Genomic DNA, 17,808 nt, shown 5'->3' with positions numbered 1-17,808 from the left:
CATAGAAAAATTCCAAGACAGGCACACTATTCTTTCAAACAAAATGAGAAGCCTCCTAAGAGACGAGCAAAAATTGCCAAGGTTGACATTATTTCAAGTCATCCCAGCGGGGTATTGGGTAAAGTTTTCAACCAGCAATGATCACGCCTCAGATAAACCTCATGAGCTACGATATTGCCTCTGCGAAAGAATTCCTGTGAGGGTCATGACCTATCATCAGCACATACCTGACCATTGGACGGCAAGGTGGTAAGCAAGATTTAAAGGTGTCGTGCAGATGTCTTTCACGCACTGCTTTGCTAGGTCATGTGCCTATTCAACATGGGAGATATATGCTCAAAAAGATTAATCACTGTTCACTTTCTAATTAGAAAGCTAAAGGTACATGGGTAGATGTGTCTTTCTCGAGGGAAATTAATTGGGAGAGAAAATTAGGAATATCCTTTATTAATGGCATGACACTCAACCTCTCAGAATATGGCTTAGGCTTGGATTGACTCAGTCAACCTCTACCGGTGGTTGGACATGACAACTCACATGTCCAATCCCAACTGTTCCACCTTTTTTATAATCAAGCTTCCTCTTGGGAAAGAAAATCACAGGCGAGATCTCTGTAAAATCCTAGTTGTTTCTCCTAGAAACCAGTGCGATTAACATGGAAACGAGCAGTCTCATTCGTCTCAGATGTTTCTCCTGAGAAAAAGACTAAGAAATCTCACAAATGCCTCCATCAGATTTTTGGGAGAGATCTTGAACATAACAAAAACTGAGATCCCATTTGTCAAGTGTGCAAAGTCAATATCATTAAAGAATTCAACAGGAACTCAAACTTTTTCCTTCAAATTTACCCAAATCCAGTTGTTTATTACCGTACAATCCACATTAATTTGATGTCTAAACACTTTTGCAGCGTTTTCACAATGGTTTGAATTGATCCTGTTTCATTTTGCCCAGGCCATTTCAGGAGATACATCTAAATAAGGTTACATTTAAATGAAACACATTGGACAAATCCATCAAATCCCCTGGACTAAGAAGAGAAATCTAAAAAATACCCAAAACTCCTCTAGAACTTTTCTCAATATAAAAAGCAACATCATAGAAAAATTCCAAGACAGGCACACTATTCTTACAAACAAAATCAGAAGCCTCCTAAGAGACGAGCAAAAATTGCCACGGTTGACTGTATTTCAAGTCATCCCGGCGGGGTATTGGGTAAAGTTTTCAACCAGCAATGATCACGCCTCGGATAAACCTCATGAGCTACGATATTGCCTCTGCGAAAGAATTCCTGTGAGGGTCATGACCTATCATCAGCACATACCTGACCATTGGACGGCAAGGTGGTAAGCAAGATTTAAAGGTGTCGTGCAGATGTCTTTCACGCACTGCTTTGCTAGGTCATGTGCCTATTCAACATGGGAGATATATGCTCAAAAAGATTAATCACTGTTCACTTTCTAATTAGAAAGCTAATGGTACATGGGTAGATGTGTCTTTCTCGAGGGAAATTAATTGGGAGAGAAAATTAGGAATATCCTTTATTAATGGCACGACCCTCAACCTCTCAGAATATGGTTTAGACTTGGATTGACTCAGTCAACCTCTACCGGGGGTTGGACATGACAAATCACATGTCTCATCTCAACTGGTCCACCTTTTTTACAATCAAGCTTCCTCTTGGGAAAGAAAATCACAGGCGAGATCTCTGTAAAATCCCAGTTGTTTCTCCTTGAAACCAGTGCGATTAACATGGAAACGAGCAGTCTCATTCGTCTCAGATGTTTCTCCTGAGAATAAGACTAAGAAATCTCACAAATGCCTCCATCTGATTTTTGGGAGAGATCTTGACCATAACAAAAACTGAGATCCCATTTGTCAAGTCTGCAAAGTCAATATCATTAAAGAATTCAACAGGAACTCAAACTTTTTCCTTCAAATTTACCCAAATCCAGTTGTTTATTACCGCACAATCCACATTAATTTGATGTCTAAACACTTTTGCAGCGTTTTCACAATGGTTTGAATTGATCCTGTTTCATTTTGCCCAGGCCATTTCAGGAGATACATCGAAATAAGGTTACATTTAAATGAAACACATTGGACAAATCCATCAAATCCCCTGGACTAAGAAGAGAAATCTAAAAAATACCCAAAGCTCCTCTAGAACTTTTCTCAATATAAAAAGCAACATCATAGAAAAATTCCAAGACAGGCACACTATTCTTTCAAACAAAATGAGAAGCCTCCTAAGAGACGAGCAAAAATTGCCAAGGTTGACATTATTTCAAGTCATCCCAGCGGGGTATTGGGTAAAGTTTTCAACCAGCAATGATCACGCCTCGGATAAACCTCATGAGCTACGATATTGCCTCTGCGAAAGAATACCTGTGAGGGTCATGACCTATCATCAGCACATACCTGACCATTGGACGGCAAGGTGGTAAGCAAGATTTAAAGGTGTCGTGCAGATGTCTTTCACGCACTGCTTTGCTAGGTCATGTGCCTATTCAACATGGGAGATATATGCTCAAAAAGATTAATCACTGTTCACTTTATAATTAGAAAGCTAATGGTACATGGGTAGATGTGTCTTTCTCGAGGGAAATTAATTGGGAGAGAAAATTAGGAATATCCTTTATTAATGGCATGACACTCAACCTCTCAGAATATGGTTTAGACTTGGATTGACTCAGTCAACCTCTACCGGGGGTTGGACATGACAAATCACATGTCTCATCTCAACTGGTCCACCTTTTTTACAATCAAGCTTCCTCTTGGGAAAGAAAATCACAGGCGAGATCTCTGTAAAATCCCAGTCGTTTCTCCTAGAAACCAGTGCGATTAACATGGAAACGAGCAGTCTCATTCGTCTCAGATGTTTCTCCTGAGAATAAGACTAAGAAATCTCACAAATGCCTCCATCTGATTTTTGGGAGAGATCTTGACCATAACAAAAACTGAGATCCCATTTGTCAAGTCTGCAAAGTCAATATCATTAAAGAATTCAACAGGAACTCAAACTTTTTCCTTCAAATTTACCCAAATCCAGTTGTTTATTACCGTACAATCCACATTAATTTGATGTCTAAACACTTTTGCAGCGTTTTCACAATGGTTTGAATTGATCCTGTTTCATTTTGCCCAGGCCATTTCAGGAGATACATCTAAATAAGGTTACATTTAAATGAAACACATTGGACAAATCCATCAAATCCCCTGGACTAAGAAGAGAAATCTAAAAAATACCCAAAACTCCTCTAGAACTTTTCTCAATATAAAAAGCAACATCATAGAAAAATTCCAAGACAGGCACACTATTCTTTCAAACAAAATCAGAAGCCTCTTAAGAGACGAGCAAAAATTGCCAAGGTTGACTGTATTTCAAGTCATCCCGGCGGGGTATTGGGTAAAGTTTTCAACCAGCAATGATCACGCCTCGGATAAACCTCATGAGCTACGATATTGCCTCTGCGAAAGAATACCTGTGAGGGTCATGACCTATCATCAGCACATACCTGACCATTGGACGGCAAGGTGGTAAGCAAGATTTAAAGGTGTCGTGCAGATGTCTTTCACGCACTGCTTTGCTAGGTCATGTGCCTATTCAACATGGGAGATATATGCTCAAAAAGATTAATCACTGTTCACTTTCTAATTAGAAAGCTAATGGTACATGGGTAGATGTGTCTTTCTCGAGGGAAATTAATTGGGAGAGAAAATTAGGAATATCCTTTATTAATGGCATGACACTCAACCTCTCAGAATATGGCTTAGGCTTGGCTTGACTCAGTCAACCTCTACCGGTGGTTGGACATGACAACTCACATGTCCAATCCCAACTGTTCCACCTTTTTTACAATCAAGCTTCCTCTTGGGAAAGAAAATCACAGGCGAGATCTCTGTAAAATCCTAGTTGTTTCTCCTAGAAACCAGTGCGATTAACATGGAAACGAGCAGTCTCATTCGTCTCAGATGTTTCTCCTGAGAATAAGACTAAGAAATCTCACAAATGCCTCCATCAGATTTTTGGGAGAGATCTTGACCATAACAAAAACTGAGATCCCATTTGTCAAGTCTGCAAAGTCAATATCATTAAAGAATTCAACAGGAACTCAAACTTTTTTCTTCAAATTTACCCAAATCCAGTTGTTTTTTACCGTACAATCCAAATTAATTTGATGTCTAAACACTTTTGCAGCGTTTTCACAATAGTTTGAATTGATCCTGTTTTATTTTGCCCAAGCCATTTCAGGAGATACATCTAAATAAGGTTACATTTAAATGAAACACATTGGACAAATCCATCAAATCCCCTGGACTAAGAAAAGAAATCTAAAAAATACCCAAAACTCCTCTAGAAATTTTTTCAATATAAAAAGCAACATCATAGAAAAATTCCAAGACAGGCACACTACTCTTTCAAACAAAATTAGAAGCATGCTAAGAGACGAGCAAAAATTGCCAAGGCTGACTGTATTTCAAGTCATCCCGGCGGGTTATTGGGTAAAGTTTTCAACCAGCAATGATCACTCCTTGTATAAACCTCATGAGCTACGATATTGCCTCTGCGAAAGAATACCTGTGAAGGTCATGACCTATCAACAGAACATACCTGACCATTGGACGGCAAGGTGGTAAGCAAGATTTAACGGTGTCGTGCAGATGTCTTTCACGCACTGCTTTCCTAGGTGATGTGCCTATTCAACATGGGAGATATATGCTCAAAAAGATTAATCACTGTTCACTTTCTAATTAGAAAGCTAATGATACATGGGTAGATCTGTCTTTCTCGAGGGAAATTAATTGGGAGAGAAAATTAGGAATATCCTTTATTAATGGCATGACACTCAACCTCTCAGAATATGGCTTAGGCTTGGCTTGACTCAGTCAACCTCTACCGGTGGTTGGACATGACAACTCACATGTCCAATCCCAACTGTTCCACCTTTTTTACAATCAAGCTTCCTCTTGGGAAAGAAAATCACAGGCGAGATCTCTGTAAAATCCTAGTTGTTTCTCCTAGAAACCAGTGCGATTAACATGGAAAAGAGCAGTCTCATTCGTCTCAGATGTTTCTCCTGAGAAAAAGACTAAGAAATCTCACAAATGCCTCCATCAGATTTTTGGGAGAGATCTTGACCATAACAAAAACTGAGATCCCATTTGTTAAGTCTGCAAAGTGAATATCATTAAAGAATTCAACAGGAACTCAAACTTTTTCCTTCAAATTTACCCAAATCCAGTTGTTTATTACCGTACAATCCAAATTAATTTGATGTCTAAACACTTTTGCAGCGTTTTCACAATAGTTTGAATTGACCCTGTTTTATTTTGCCCAAGCCATTTCAGGAGATACATCTAAATAAGGTTACATTTAAATGAAACACATTGGACAAATCCATCAAATCCCCTGGACTAAGAAGAGAAATCTAAAAAATACCCAAAACTCCTCTAGAACTTTTCTCAATATAAAAAGCAACATCATAGAAAAATTCCAAGACAGGCACACTATTCTTTCAAACAAAATCAGAAGCCTCCTAAGAGACGAGCAAAAATTGCCACGGTTGACTGTATTTCAAGTCATCCCGGCGGGGTATTGGGTAAAGTTTTCAACCAGCAATGATCACGCCTCGGATAAACCTCATGAGCTACGATATTGCCTCTGCGAAAAAATACCTGTGAGGGTCATGACCTATCATCAGCACATACCTGACCATTGGACGGCAAGGTGGTAAGCAAGATTTAAAGGTGTCGTGCAGATGTCTTTCACGCACTGCTTTGCTAGGTCATGTGCCTATTCAACATGGGAGATATATGCTCAAAAAGATTAATCACTGTTCACTTTCTAATTAGAAAGCTAATGGTACATGGGTAGATGTGTCTTTCTCGAGGGAAATTAATTGGGAGAGAAAATTAGGAATATCCTTTATTAATGGCACGACCCTCAACCTCTCAGAATATGGTTTAGACTTGGATTGACTCAGTCAACCTCTACCGGGGGTTGGACATGACAAATCACATGTCTCATCTCAACTGGTCCACCTTTTTTACAATCAAGCTTCCTCTTGGGAAAGAAAATCACAGGCGAGATCTCTGTAAAATCCCAGTTGTTTCTCCTTGAAACCAGTGCGATTAACATGGAAACGAGCAGTCTCATTCGTCTCAGATGTTTCTCCTGAGAATAAGACTAAGAAATCTCACAAATGCCTCCATCTGATTTTTGGGAGAGATCTTGACCATAACAAAAACTGAGATCCCATTTGTCAAGTCTGCAAAGTCAATATCATTAAAGAATTCAACAGGAACTCAAACTTTTTCCTTCAAATTTACCCAAATCCAGTTGTTTATTACCGCACAATCCACATTAATTTGATGTCTAAACACTTTTGCAGCGTTTTCACAATGGTTTGAATTGATCCTGTTTCATTTTGCCCAGGCCATTTCAGGAGATACATCGAAATAAGGTTACATTTAAATGAAACACATTGGACAAATCCATCAAATCCCCTGGACTAAGAAGAGAAATCTAAAAAATACCCAAAGCTCCTCTAGAACTTTTCTCAATATAAAAAGCAACATCATAGAAAAATTCCAAGACAGGCACACTATTCTTTCAAACAAAATGAGAAGCCTCCTAAGAGACGAGCAAAAATTGCCAAGGTTGACATTATTTCAAGTCATCCCAGCGGGGTATTGGGTAAAGTTTTCAACCAGCAATGATCACGCCTCGGATAAACCTCATGAGCTACGATATTGCCTCTGCGAAAGAATACCTGTGAGGGTCATGACCTATCATCAGCACATACCTGACCATTGGACGGCAAGGTGGTAAGCAAGATTTAAAGGTGTCGTGCAGATGTCTTTCACGCACTGCTTTGCTAGGTCATGTGCCTATTCAACATGGGAGATATATGCTCAAAAAGATTAATCACTGTTCACTTTCTAATTAGAAAGCTAATGGTACATGGGTAGATGTGTCTTTCTCGAGGGAAATTAATTGGGAGAGAAAATTAGGAATATCCTTTATTAATGGCATGACACTCAACCTCTCAGAATATGGTTTAGACTTGGATTGACTCAGTCAACCTCTACCGGGGGTTGGACATGACAAATCACATGTCTCATCTCAACTGGTCCACCTTTTTTACAATCAAGCTTCCTCTTGGGAAAGAAAATCACAGGCGAGATCTCTGTAAAATCCCAGTCGTTTCTCCTAGAAACCAGTGCGATTAACATGGAAACGAGCAGTCTCATTCGTCTCAGATGTTTCTCCTGAGAATAAGACTAAGAAATCTCACAAATGCCTCCATCTGATTTTTGGGAGAGATCTTGACCATAACAAAAACTGAGATCCCATTTGTCAAGTCTGCAAAGTCAATATCATTAAAGAATTCAACAGGAACTCAAACTTTTTCCTTCAAATTTACCCAAATCCAGTTGTTTATTACCGTACAATCCACATTAATTTGATGTCTAAACACTTTTGCAGCGTTTTCACAATGGTTTGAATTGATCCTGTTTCATTTTGCCCAGGCCATTTCAGGAGATACATCTAAATAAGGTTACATTTAAATGAAACACATTGGACAAATCCATCAAATCCCCTGGACTAAGAAGAGAAATCTAAAAAATACCCAAAACTCCTCTAGAACTTTTCTCAATATAAAAAGCAACATCATAGAAAAATTCCAAGACAGGCACACTATTCTTTCAAACAAAATCAGAAGCCTCTTAAGAGACGAGCAAAAATTGCCAAGGTTGACTGTATTTCAAGTCATCCCGGCGGGGTATTGGGTAAAGTTTTCAACCAGCAATGATCACGCCTCGGATAAACCTCATGAGCTACGATATTGCCTCTGCGAAAGAATACCTGTGAGGGTCATGACCTATCATCAGCACATACCTGACCATTGGACGGCAAGGTGGTAAGCAAGATTTAAAGGTGTCGTGCAGATGTCTTTCACGCACTGCTTTGCTAGGTCATGTGCCTATTCAACATGGGAGATATATGCTCAAAAAGATTAATCACTGTTCACTTTCTAATTAGAAAGCTAATGGTACATGGGTAGATGTGTCTTTCTCGAGGGAAATTAATTGGGAGAGAAAATTAGGAATATCCTTTATTAATGGCATGACACTCAACCTCTCAGAATATGGCTTAGGCTTGGCTTGACTCAGTCAACCTCTACCGGTGGTTGGACATGACAACTCACATGTCCAATCCCAACTGTTCCACCTTTTTTACAATCAAGCTTCCTCTTGGGAAAGAAAATCACAGGCGAGATCTCTGTAAAATCCTAGTTGTTTCTCCTAGAAACCAGTGCGATTAACATGGAAACGAGCAGTCTCATTCGTCTCAGATGTTTCTCCTGAGAATAAGACTAAGAAATCTCACAAATGCCTCCATCAGATTTTTGGGAGAGATCTTGACCATAACAAAAACTGAGATCCCATTTGTCAAGTCTGCAAAGTCAATATCATTAAAGAATTCAACAGGAACTCAAACTTTTTTCTTCAAATTTACCCAAATCCAGTTGTTTTTTACCGTACAATCCAAATTAATTTGATGTCTAAACACTTTTGCAGCGTTTTCACAATAGTTTGAATTGATCCTGTTTTATTTTGCCCAAGCCATTTCAGGAGATACATCTAAATAAGGTTACATTTAAATGAAACACATTGGACAAATCCATCAAATCCCCTGGACTAAGAAAAGAAATCTAAAAAATACCCAAAACTCCTCTAGAAATTTTTTCAATATAAAAAGCAACATCATAGAAAAATTCCAAGACAGGCACACTACTCTTTCAAACAAAATTAGAAGCATGCTAAGAGACGAGCAAAAATTGCCAAGGCTGACTGTATTTCAAGTCATCCCGGCGGGGTATTGGGTAAAGTTTTCAACCAGCAATGATCACTCCTTGTATAAACCTCATGAGCTACGATATTGCCTCTGCGAAACAATACCTGTGAAGGTCATGACCTATCAACAGCACATACCTGACCATTGGACGGCAAGGTGGTAAGCAAGATTTAACGGTGTCGTGCAGATGTCTTTCACGCACTGCTTTCCTAGGTGATGTGCCTATTCAACATGGGAGATATATGCTCAAAAAGATTAATCACTGTTCACTTTCTAATTAGAAAGCTAATGATACATGGGTAGATCTGTCTTTCTCGAGGGAAATTAATTGGGAGAGAAAATTAGGAATATCCTTTATTAATGGCATGACACTCAACCTCTCAGAATATGGCTTAGGCTTGGCTTGACTCAGTCAACCTCTACCGGTGGTTGGACATGACAACTCACATGTCCAATCCCAACTGTTCCACCTTTTTTACAATCAAGCTTCCTCTTGGGAAAGAAAATCACAGGCGAGATCTCTGTAAAATCCTAGTTGTTTCTCCTAGAAACCAGTGCGATTAACATGGAAAAGAGCAGTCTCATTCGTCTCAGATGTTTCTCCTGAGAAAAAGACTAAGAAATCTCACAACTTCCTCCATCAGATTTTTGGGAGAGATCTTGACCATAACAAAAACTGAGATCCCATTTGTCAAGTCTGCAAAGTGAATATCATTAAAGAATTCAACAGGAACTCAAACTTTTTCCTTCAAATTTACCCAAATCCAGTTGTTTATTACCGTACAATCCAAATTAATTTGATGTCTAAACACTTTTGCAGCGTTTTCACAATAGTTTGAATTGACCCTGTTTTATTTTGCCCAAGCCATTTCAGGAGATACATCTAAATAAGGTTACATTTAAATGAAACACATTGGACAAATCCATCAAATCCCCTGGACTAAGAAGAGAAATCTAAAAAATACCCAAAACTCCTCTAGAACTTTTCTCAATATAAAAAGCAACATCATAGAAAAATTCCAAGACAGGCACACTATTCTTTCAAACAAAATCAGAAGCCTCCTAAGAGACGAGCAAAAATTGCCACGGTTGACTGTATTTCAAGTCATCCCGGCGGGGTATTGGGTAAAGTTTTCAACCAGCAATGATCACGCCTCGGATAAACCTCATGAGCTACGATATTGCCTCTGCGAAAAAATACCTGTGAGGGTCATGACCTATCATCAGCACATACCTGACCATTGGACGGCAAGGTGGTAAGCAAGATTTAAAGGTGTCGTGCAGATGTCTTTCACGCACTGCTTTGCTAGGTCATGTGCCTATTCAACATGGGAGATATATGCTCAAAAAGATTAATCACTGTTCACTTTCTAATTAGAAAGCTAATGGTACATGGGTAGATGTGTCTTTCTCGAGGGAAATTAATTGGGAGAGAAAATTAGGAATATCCTTTATTAATGGCATGACCCTCAACCTCTCAGAATATGGTTTAGACTTGGATTGACTCAGTCAACCTCTACCGGGGGTTGGACATGACAAATCACATGTCTCATCTCAACTGGTCCACCTTTTTTACAATCAAGCTTCCTCTTGGGAAAGAAAATCACAGGCGAGATCTCTGTAAAATCCCAGTTGTTTCTCCTTGAAACCAGTGCGATTAACATGGAAACGAGCAGTCTCATTCGTCTCAGATGTTTCTCCTGAGAAAAAGACTAAGAAATCTCACAAATGCCTCCATCAGATTTTTGGGAGAGATCTTGAACATAACAAAAACTGAGATCCCATTTGTCAAGTGTGCAAAGTCAATATCATTAAAGAATTCAACAGGAACTCAAACTTTTTCCTTCAAATTTACCCAAATCCAGTTGTTTATTACCGTACAATGCACATTAATTTGATGTCTAAACACTTTTGCAGCGTTTTCACAATGGTTTGAATTGATCCTGTTTCATTTTGCCCAGGCCATTTCAGGAGATACATCTAAATAAGGTTACATTTAAATGAAACACATTGGACAAATCCATCAAATCCCCTGGACTAAGAAGAGAAATCTAAAAAATACCCAAAACTCCTCTAGAACTTTTCTCAATATAAAAAGCAACATCATAGAAAAATTCCAAGACAGGCACACTATTCTTTCAAACAAAATGAGAAGCCTCCTAAGAGACGAGCAAAAATTGCCAAGGTTGACAGTATTTCAAGTCATCCCAGCGGGGTATTGGGTAAAGTTTTCAACCAGCAATGATCACGCCTCGGATAAACCTCATGAGCTACGATATTGCCTCTGCGAAAGAATACCTGTGAGGGTCATGACCTATCATCAGCACATACCTGACCATTGGACGGCAAGGTGGTAAGCAAGATTTAAAGGTGTCGTGCAGATGTCTTTCACGCACTGCTTTGCTAGGTCATGTGCCTATTCAACATGGGAGATATATGCTCAAAAAGATTAATCACTGTTCACTTTCTAATTAGAAAGCTAATGGTACATGGGTAGATGTGTCTTTCTCGAGGGAAATTAATTGGGAGAGAAAATTAGGAATATCCTTTATTAATGGCATGACACTCAACCTCTCAGAATATGGTTTAGACTTGGATTGACTCAGTCAACCTCTACCGGGGGTTGGACATGACAACTCACATGTCCAATCCCAACTGTTCCACCTTTTTTACAATCAAGCTTCCTCTTGGGAAAGAAAATCACAGGCGAGATCTCTGTAAAATCCTAGTTGTTTCTCCTAGAAACCAGTGCGATTAACATGGAAACGAGCAGTCTCATTCGTCTCAGATGTTTCTCCTGAGAAAAAGACTAAGAAATCTCACAAATGCCTCCATCAGATTTTTGGGAGAGATCTTGACCATAACAAAAACTGAGATCCCATTTGTCAAGTCTGCAAAGTCAATATCATTAAAGAATTCAACAGGAACTCAAACTTTTTCCTTCAAATTTACCCAAATCCAGTTGTTTATTACCGTACAATCCACATTAATTTGATGTCTAAACACTTTTGCAGCGTTTTCACAATGGTTTGAATTGATCCTGTTTCATTTTGCCCAGGCCATTTCAGGAGATACATCTAAATAAGGTTACATTTAAATGAAACACATTGGACAAATCCATCAAATCCAGTGGATTAAGAAGAGAAATCTAAAAAATATGCCAAACACCTCTAGAACTTTTCTACAATATAAAAAGCAACATCATGGAAAAATTCCAAGACAGGCACACTACTCTTTGAAACAAAATTAGAAACCTCCTAAGAGACGAGCAAAAATTGCCAAGGCTGACTGTATTTCAAGCCATCCCTGCGGGGTATTGGGTAAAGTTTTCAACCAGCAACTATCACGCCTCGGATAAACCTCATGAGCTACGATATCGCCTCTGCGAAAGAATACCTGTGAAGGTCACAACCTATCATCAGCACATACCTGACCATTGGACGGCAAGGTGGTAAGCAAGATTTAAAGGTGTCGTGCAGATGCCATTCACGCCCTGCTTTGCTAGGTGATGTGCCTATTCAACAGGGGAGAGCTGCGCTCAAAAAGATTAATCACTGTTCACTTTTTAATTAAAAAGCTAATGGTACATGGGTAGATGTGTCTTTCTCGAGGGAAATTAATTGGGAGAGAAAATTAGGAATATCCTTTATTAATGGCATGACACTCAACCTCTCAGAATATGGTTTAGACTTGGATTGACTCAGTCAACCTCTACCGGGGGTTGGACATGACAAATCACATGTCTCATCTCAACTGGTCCACCTTTTTTACAATCAAGCTTCCTCTTGGGAAAGAAAATCACAGGCGAGATCTCTGTAAAATCCTAGTTGTTTCTCCTAGAAACCAGTGCGATTAACATGGAAACGAGCAGTCTCATTCGTCTCAGATGTTTCTCCTGAGAATAAGACTAAGACATCTCACAAATGCCTCCATCAGATTTTTGGGAGAGATCTTGACCATAACAAAAACTGAGATCCCATTTGTCAAGTCTGCAAAGTCAATATCATTAAAGAATTCAACAGGAACTCAAACTTTTTTCTTCAAATTCACCCAAATCCAGTTGTTTATTACCGTACAATCCACATTAATTTGATGTCTAAACACTTTTGCAGCGTTTTCACAATGGTTTGAATTGATCCTGTTTTATTTTGCCCAAGCCATTTCAGGAGATACATCTAAATAAGGTTACATTTAAATGAAACACATTGGACAAATCCATCAAATCCCCTGGACTAAGAAGAGAAATCTAAAAAATACCCAAAACTCCTCTAGAACTTTTCACAATACAGAAAAGCAACATCATAGAAAAATGCCAAGTCAGGCACACTATTCTTTCAAACAAAATCAGAAGCCTTCTAAGAGACGAGCAAAAATTGCCAAGGTTGACTGTATTTCAAGTCATCCCGGCGGGGTATTGGGTAAAGTTTTCAACCAGCAATGATCACGCCTCGGATAAACCTCATGAGCTACGATATTGCCTCTGCAAAAGAATACCTGTGAAGGTCATGACCTATCATAAGCACATACCTGACCATTGGACGGCAAGGTGGTAAGCAAGATTTAAAGGTGTCGTGCAGATGTCTTTCACGCACTGCTTTGCTAGGTGATGTGCCTATTCAACATGGGAGATATATGCTCAAAAAGATTAATCACTGTTCACGTTCTAATTAGAAAGCTAATGGTACATGGGTAGATGTGTCTTTCTCGAGGGAAATTAATTGGGAGAGAAAATTAGGAATATCCCTTATTAGTGAGTTGGGACCATGACCCTCAACCTCTCAGAATATGGTTTAGACTTGGATTGACTCAGTCAACCTCTACCGGGGGTTGGACATGACAAATCACATGTCTCATCTCAACTGGTCCACCTTTTTTACAATCAAGCTTCCTCTTGGGAAAGAAAATCACAGGCGAGATCTCTGTAAAATCCCAGTTGTTTCTCCTAGAAACCAGTGCGATTAACATGGAAACGAGCAGTCTCATTCGTCTCAGATGTTTCTCCTGAGAATAAGACTAAGAAATCTCACAAATGCCTCCATCAGATTTTTGGGAGAGATCTTGACCATAACAAAAACTGAGATCCCATTTGTCAAGTCTGCAAAGTCAATATCATTAAAGAATTCAACAGGAACTCAAACTTTTTTCTTCAAATTCACCCAAATCCAGTTGTTTATTACCGTACAATCCACATTAATTTGATGTCTAAACACTTTTGCAGCGTTTTCACAATGGTTTGAATTGATCCTGTTTTATTTTGCCCAAGCCATTTCAGGAGATACATCTAAATAAGGTTACATTTAAATGAAACACATTGGACAAATCCATCAAATCCCCTGGACTAAGAAGAGAAATCTAAAAAATACCCAAAACTCCTCTAGAACTTTTCACAATACAGAAAAGCAACATCATAGAAAAATGCCAAGTCAGGCACACTATTCTTTCAAACAAAATCAGAAGCCTTCTAAGAGACGAGCAAAAATTGCCAAGGTTGACTGTATTTCAAGTCATCCCGGCGGGGTATTGGGTAAAGTTTTCAACCAGCAATGATCACGCCTCGGATAAACCTCATGAGCTACGATATTGCCTCTGCAAAAGAATACCTGTGAAGGTCATGACCTATCATAAGCACATACCTGACCATTGGACGGCAAGGTGGTAAGCAAGATTTAAAGGTGTCGTGCAGATGTCTTTCACGCACTGCTTTGCTAGGTGATGTGCCTATTCAACATGGGAGATATATGCTCAAAAAGATTAATCACTGTTCACGTTCTAATTAGAAAGCTAATGGTACATGGGTAGATGTGTCTTTCTCGAGGGAAATTAATTGGGAGAGAAAATTAGGAATATCCCTTATTAGTGAGTTGGGACCATGACCCTCAACCTCTCAGAATATGGTTTAGACTTGGATTGACTCAGTCAACCTCTACCGGGGGTTGGACATGACAAATCACATGTCTCATCTCAACTGGTCCACCTTTTTTACAATCAAGCTTCCTCTTGGGAAAGAAAATCACAGGCGAGATCTCTGTAAAATCCCAGTTGTTTCTCCTAGAAACCAGTGCGATTAACATGGAAACGAGCAGTCTCATTCGTCTCAGATGTTTCTCCTGAGAATAAGACTAAGAAATCTCACAAATGCCTCCATCAGATTTTTGGGAGAGATCTTGACCATAACAAAAACTGAGATCCCATTTGTCAAGTCTGCAAAGTCAATATCATTAAAGAATTCAACAGGAACTCAAACTTTTTTCTTCAAATTTACCCAAATCCAGTTGTTTTTTACCGTACAATCCAAATTAATTTGATGTCTAAACACTTTTGCAGCGTTTTCACAATAGTTTGAATTGATCCTGTTTTATTTTGCCCAAGCCATTTCAGGAGATACATCTAAATAAGGTTACATTTAAATGAAACACATTGGACAAATCCATCAAATCCCCTGGACTAAGAAGAGAAATCTAAAAAATACCCAAAACTCCTCTAGAACTTTTCTCAATATACAAAGCAACATCATAGAAAAATTCCAAGACAGGCACACTATTCTTTCAAACAAAATTAGAAGCCTCCTACGAAACAAGCAAAAATTGCCAAGGTTGACTGTATTTCAAGTCATCCCGGCGGGGTATTGGGTAAAGTTTTCAACCAGCAATGATCACGCCTCGGATAAACCTCATGAGCTATGATATTGCCTCTGCGAAAGAACACCTGTGAAGGTCATGACCTATCATCAGCACATACCTGACCATTGGACGGCAAGGTGGTAAGCAAGATTTAAAGGTGTCGTGCAGATGTCTTTCACGCACTGCTTTGCTAGGTGATGTGCCTATTCAACAGGGGAGATATATGCCCAAAAAGATTAATCACTGTTCACTTTCTAATTAGAAAGCTAATGGTACATCGGTAGATGTGTCTTTCTCGAGGGAAATTAATTGGGAGAGAAAATTAGGAATATCCTTTATTAATGGCATGACACTCAACCTCTCAGAATATGGCTTAGGCTTGGCTTGACTCAGTCAACCTCTACCGGTGGTTGGACATGACAACTCACATGTCCAATCCCAACTGTTCCACCTTTTTTACAATCAAGCTTCCTCTTGGGAAAGAAAATCACAGGCGAGATCACTGTAAAATCCCAGTTGTTTCTCCTAGAAACCAGTGCGATTAACATGGAAACTTGCAGCAGTCTCATTCGTCTCAGATGTTTCTCCTGAGAAAAGACTAAGAATTCTCACAAATGCCTCCATCAGATTCTTGGGAGAGATCTTGACCATAACAAAAACTGAGATCCCATTTGTCAAGTATGGAAAGTCAATATAATTAAAGAATTCAACAGGAACTTAATCTTTTTTCTTAAAATTTACCCAAATCCAGCTGTTTATTACCGTACAATCAACATTAATTTGACGTCTAAACACTTTTGCAGCATTTTCATAATAGTTTGAATTGATCCTGTTTTATTTTGCCCAGACCAATTCAGGAGATAAGACCTATCGTGAGCGCATACCTGACCATTGGACGGCAAGGTGGTAAGCAAGAATTAAAGGTGTCGTGCAGATGCCATTCACGCCCTGCTTTGCTGGGTGATGTCCCTATTCAACAGGGGAGAGATGCGCTCAAAAAGATTAATCACTGTTCACTTTTTAATTAAAAAGCTAATGGTACATGGGAAGACCAGTGCGATTAACATGGAAACTTGCAGCAGTCTCAGTTGTTTCTCCTGAGAAAAAGACTAAGAAATCTCACAAATGCCTCCATCAGATTTTTGGGAGAGATCTTGACCATAACAAAAACTGAGATCCCATTTGTCAAGTCTGCAAAGTCAATATCATTAAAGAATTCAACAGGAACTCAGACTTTTTCCTTCAAATTTACCCAAATCCAGTTGTTTATTACCGTACAATCTACATGAATTTGATGTCTAAACACTTTTGCAGCGTTTTCACAATGGTTTGAATTGATCCTGTTTTATTTTGCCCAGGCCATTTCAGGAGATACATCTAAATAAGGTTACATTTAAATGAAACACATTGTACAAATCCATCAAATCCCCTGGACTATGAAGACAAATCTAAAAAATATGCCAAACTCCTCTAGAACTTTTCTACAATATAAAAAGCAACATCATGGAAAAATTCCAAGACAGGCACACTATTCTTTCAAACAAAATTAGAAGCCTCCTAAGAGACGTGCAAAAATTGCCTAGGCTGACTGTATTTCAAGTCATCCTGGCGGGGTATTGGGTAAAGTTTTCAACCAGCAATGATCACGCCTCGGATAAACCTCATGAGCTACGATATTGCCTCTGCGAAAGAATACCTGTGAAGGTCATGACCTATCATCAGCACATACCTGACCATTGAACGGCAAGGTGGTAAGCAAGATTTAAAGGTGTCGTGCAGATGTCTTTCACGCACTGCTTTGCTAGGTGATGTGCCTATTCAACAGGGGAGATATATGCTCAAAAAGATTAATCACTGTTCACTTTCTAATTAGAAAGCTAATGGTACATGGGTAGATGTGTCTTTCTCGAGGGAAATTAATTGGGAGAGAAAATTAGGAATATCCTTTATTAATGGAATGACACTCAACCTCTCAGAATATGGCTTAGGCTTGGCTTGACTCAGTCAACCTCTACCGGTGGTTGGACATGACAACTCACATGTCCAATCCCAACTGTTCCACCTTTTTTACAATCAAGCTTCCTCTTGGGAAAGAAAATCACAGGCGAGATCACTGTAAAATCCTAGTTGTTTCTCCTAGAAACCAGTGCGATTAACATGGAAACTTGCAGCAGTCTCATTCGTCTCAGATGTTTCTCCTGAGAAAAAGACTAAGAAATCTCACAAATGCCTCCATCAGATTCTTGGGAGAGATCTTGACCATAACAAAAACTGAGATCCCATTTGTCAAGTATGGAAAGTCAATATAATTAAAGAATACAA

The 17,808-nt window shown here is 39.0% G+C and overlaps 15 non-coding genes and 1 pseudogene across 15 annotated transcripts; all 16 read right to left on the bottom strand.

Annotated features, from left to right (window-relative positions):
- Positions 1-51: 51 nt before the first annotated feature.
- Positions 52-192, bottom strand: LOC130431848 (U4 spliceosomal RNA). Its single transcript, XR_008908344.1, has one exon. It is a non-coding gene; the product is annotated as a U4 spliceosomal RNA (small nuclear RNA).
- A 956-nt stretch (positions 193-1,148) lies between these two features.
- LOC130431796 (U4 spliceosomal RNA) lies at positions 1,149-1,289 on the bottom strand. Its single transcript, XR_008908326.1, has one exon. It is a non-coding gene; the product is annotated as a U4 spliceosomal RNA (small nuclear RNA).
- Positions 1,290-2,245: 956 nt separating this feature from the next.
- LOC130431791 (U4 spliceosomal RNA) lies at positions 2,246-2,386 on the bottom strand. Its single transcript, XR_008908325.1, has one exon. It is a non-coding gene; the product is annotated as a U4 spliceosomal RNA (small nuclear RNA).
- Positions 2,387-3,342: 956 nt separating this feature from the next.
- On the bottom strand, positions 3,343-3,483 carry LOC130431734 (U4 spliceosomal RNA). The gene has a single exon (XR_008908313.1). It is a non-coding gene; the product is annotated as a U4 spliceosomal RNA (small nuclear RNA).
- A 933-nt stretch (positions 3,484-4,416) lies between these two features.
- Positions 4,417-4,580, bottom strand: LOC130431930 (U4 spliceosomal RNA; annotated as a pseudogene).
- Positions 4,581-5,536: 956 nt separating this feature from the next.
- On the bottom strand, positions 5,537-5,677 carry LOC130431810 (U4 spliceosomal RNA). Its single transcript, XR_008908329.1, has one exon. It is a non-coding gene; the product is annotated as a U4 spliceosomal RNA (small nuclear RNA).
- A 956-nt stretch (positions 5,678-6,633) lies between these two features.
- On the bottom strand, positions 6,634-6,774 carry LOC130431783 (U4 spliceosomal RNA). The gene has a single exon (XR_008908324.1). It is a non-coding gene; the product is annotated as a U4 spliceosomal RNA (small nuclear RNA).
- A 956-nt stretch (positions 6,775-7,730) lies between these two features.
- LOC130431728 (U4 spliceosomal RNA) lies at positions 7,731-7,871 on the bottom strand. The gene has a single exon (XR_008908312.1). It is a non-coding gene; the product is annotated as a U4 spliceosomal RNA (small nuclear RNA).
- A 960-nt stretch (positions 7,872-8,831) lies between these two features.
- On the bottom strand, positions 8,832-8,968 carry LOC130431936 (U4 spliceosomal RNA). Its single transcript, XR_008908373.1, has one exon. It is a non-coding gene; the product is annotated as a U4 spliceosomal RNA (small nuclear RNA).
- Positions 8,969-9,924: 956 nt separating this feature from the next.
- On the bottom strand, positions 9,925-10,065 carry LOC130431804 (U4 spliceosomal RNA). The gene has a single exon (XR_008908328.1). It is a non-coding gene; the product is annotated as a U4 spliceosomal RNA (small nuclear RNA).
- Positions 10,066-11,021: 956 nt separating this feature from the next.
- Positions 11,022-11,162, bottom strand: LOC130431837 (U4 spliceosomal RNA). Its single transcript, XR_008908342.1, has one exon. It is a non-coding gene; the product is annotated as a U4 spliceosomal RNA (small nuclear RNA).
- A 957-nt stretch (positions 11,163-12,119) lies between these two features.
- LOC130431915 (U4 spliceosomal RNA) lies at positions 12,120-12,260 on the bottom strand. Its single transcript, XR_008908366.1, has one exon. It is a non-coding gene; the product is annotated as a U4 spliceosomal RNA (small nuclear RNA).
- A 957-nt stretch (positions 12,261-13,217) lies between these two features.
- LOC130431829 (U4 spliceosomal RNA) lies at positions 13,218-13,358 on the bottom strand. Its single transcript, XR_008908333.1, has one exon. It is a non-coding gene; the product is annotated as a U4 spliceosomal RNA (small nuclear RNA).
- A 965-nt stretch (positions 13,359-14,323) lies between these two features.
- Positions 14,324-14,464, bottom strand: LOC130431816 (U4 spliceosomal RNA). The gene has a single exon (XR_008908331.1). It is a non-coding gene; the product is annotated as a U4 spliceosomal RNA (small nuclear RNA).
- A 964-nt stretch (positions 14,465-15,428) lies between these two features.
- LOC130431843 (U4 spliceosomal RNA) lies at positions 15,429-15,569 on the bottom strand. Its single transcript, XR_008908343.1, has one exon. It is a non-coding gene; the product is annotated as a U4 spliceosomal RNA (small nuclear RNA).
- A 1,470-nt stretch (positions 15,570-17,039) lies between these two features.
- LOC130431703 (U4 spliceosomal RNA) lies at positions 17,040-17,180 on the bottom strand. The gene has a single exon (XR_008908308.1). It is a non-coding gene; the product is annotated as a U4 spliceosomal RNA (small nuclear RNA).
- Between the last annotated feature and the right edge of the window lie 628 nt (positions 17,181-17,808).

The sequence above is a fragment of the Triplophysa dalaica genome, chromosome 1 (assembly GCF_015846415.1).
Source record: "Triplophysa dalaica isolate WHDGS20190420 chromosome 1, ASM1584641v1, whole genome shotgun sequence".
NCBI classification, from domain to species: Eukaryota; Metazoa; Chordata; class Actinopteri; order Cypriniformes; family Nemacheilidae; genus Triplophysa; species Triplophysa dalaica.
This window is presented reverse-complemented; position numbering and strand designations above follow the sequence as displayed.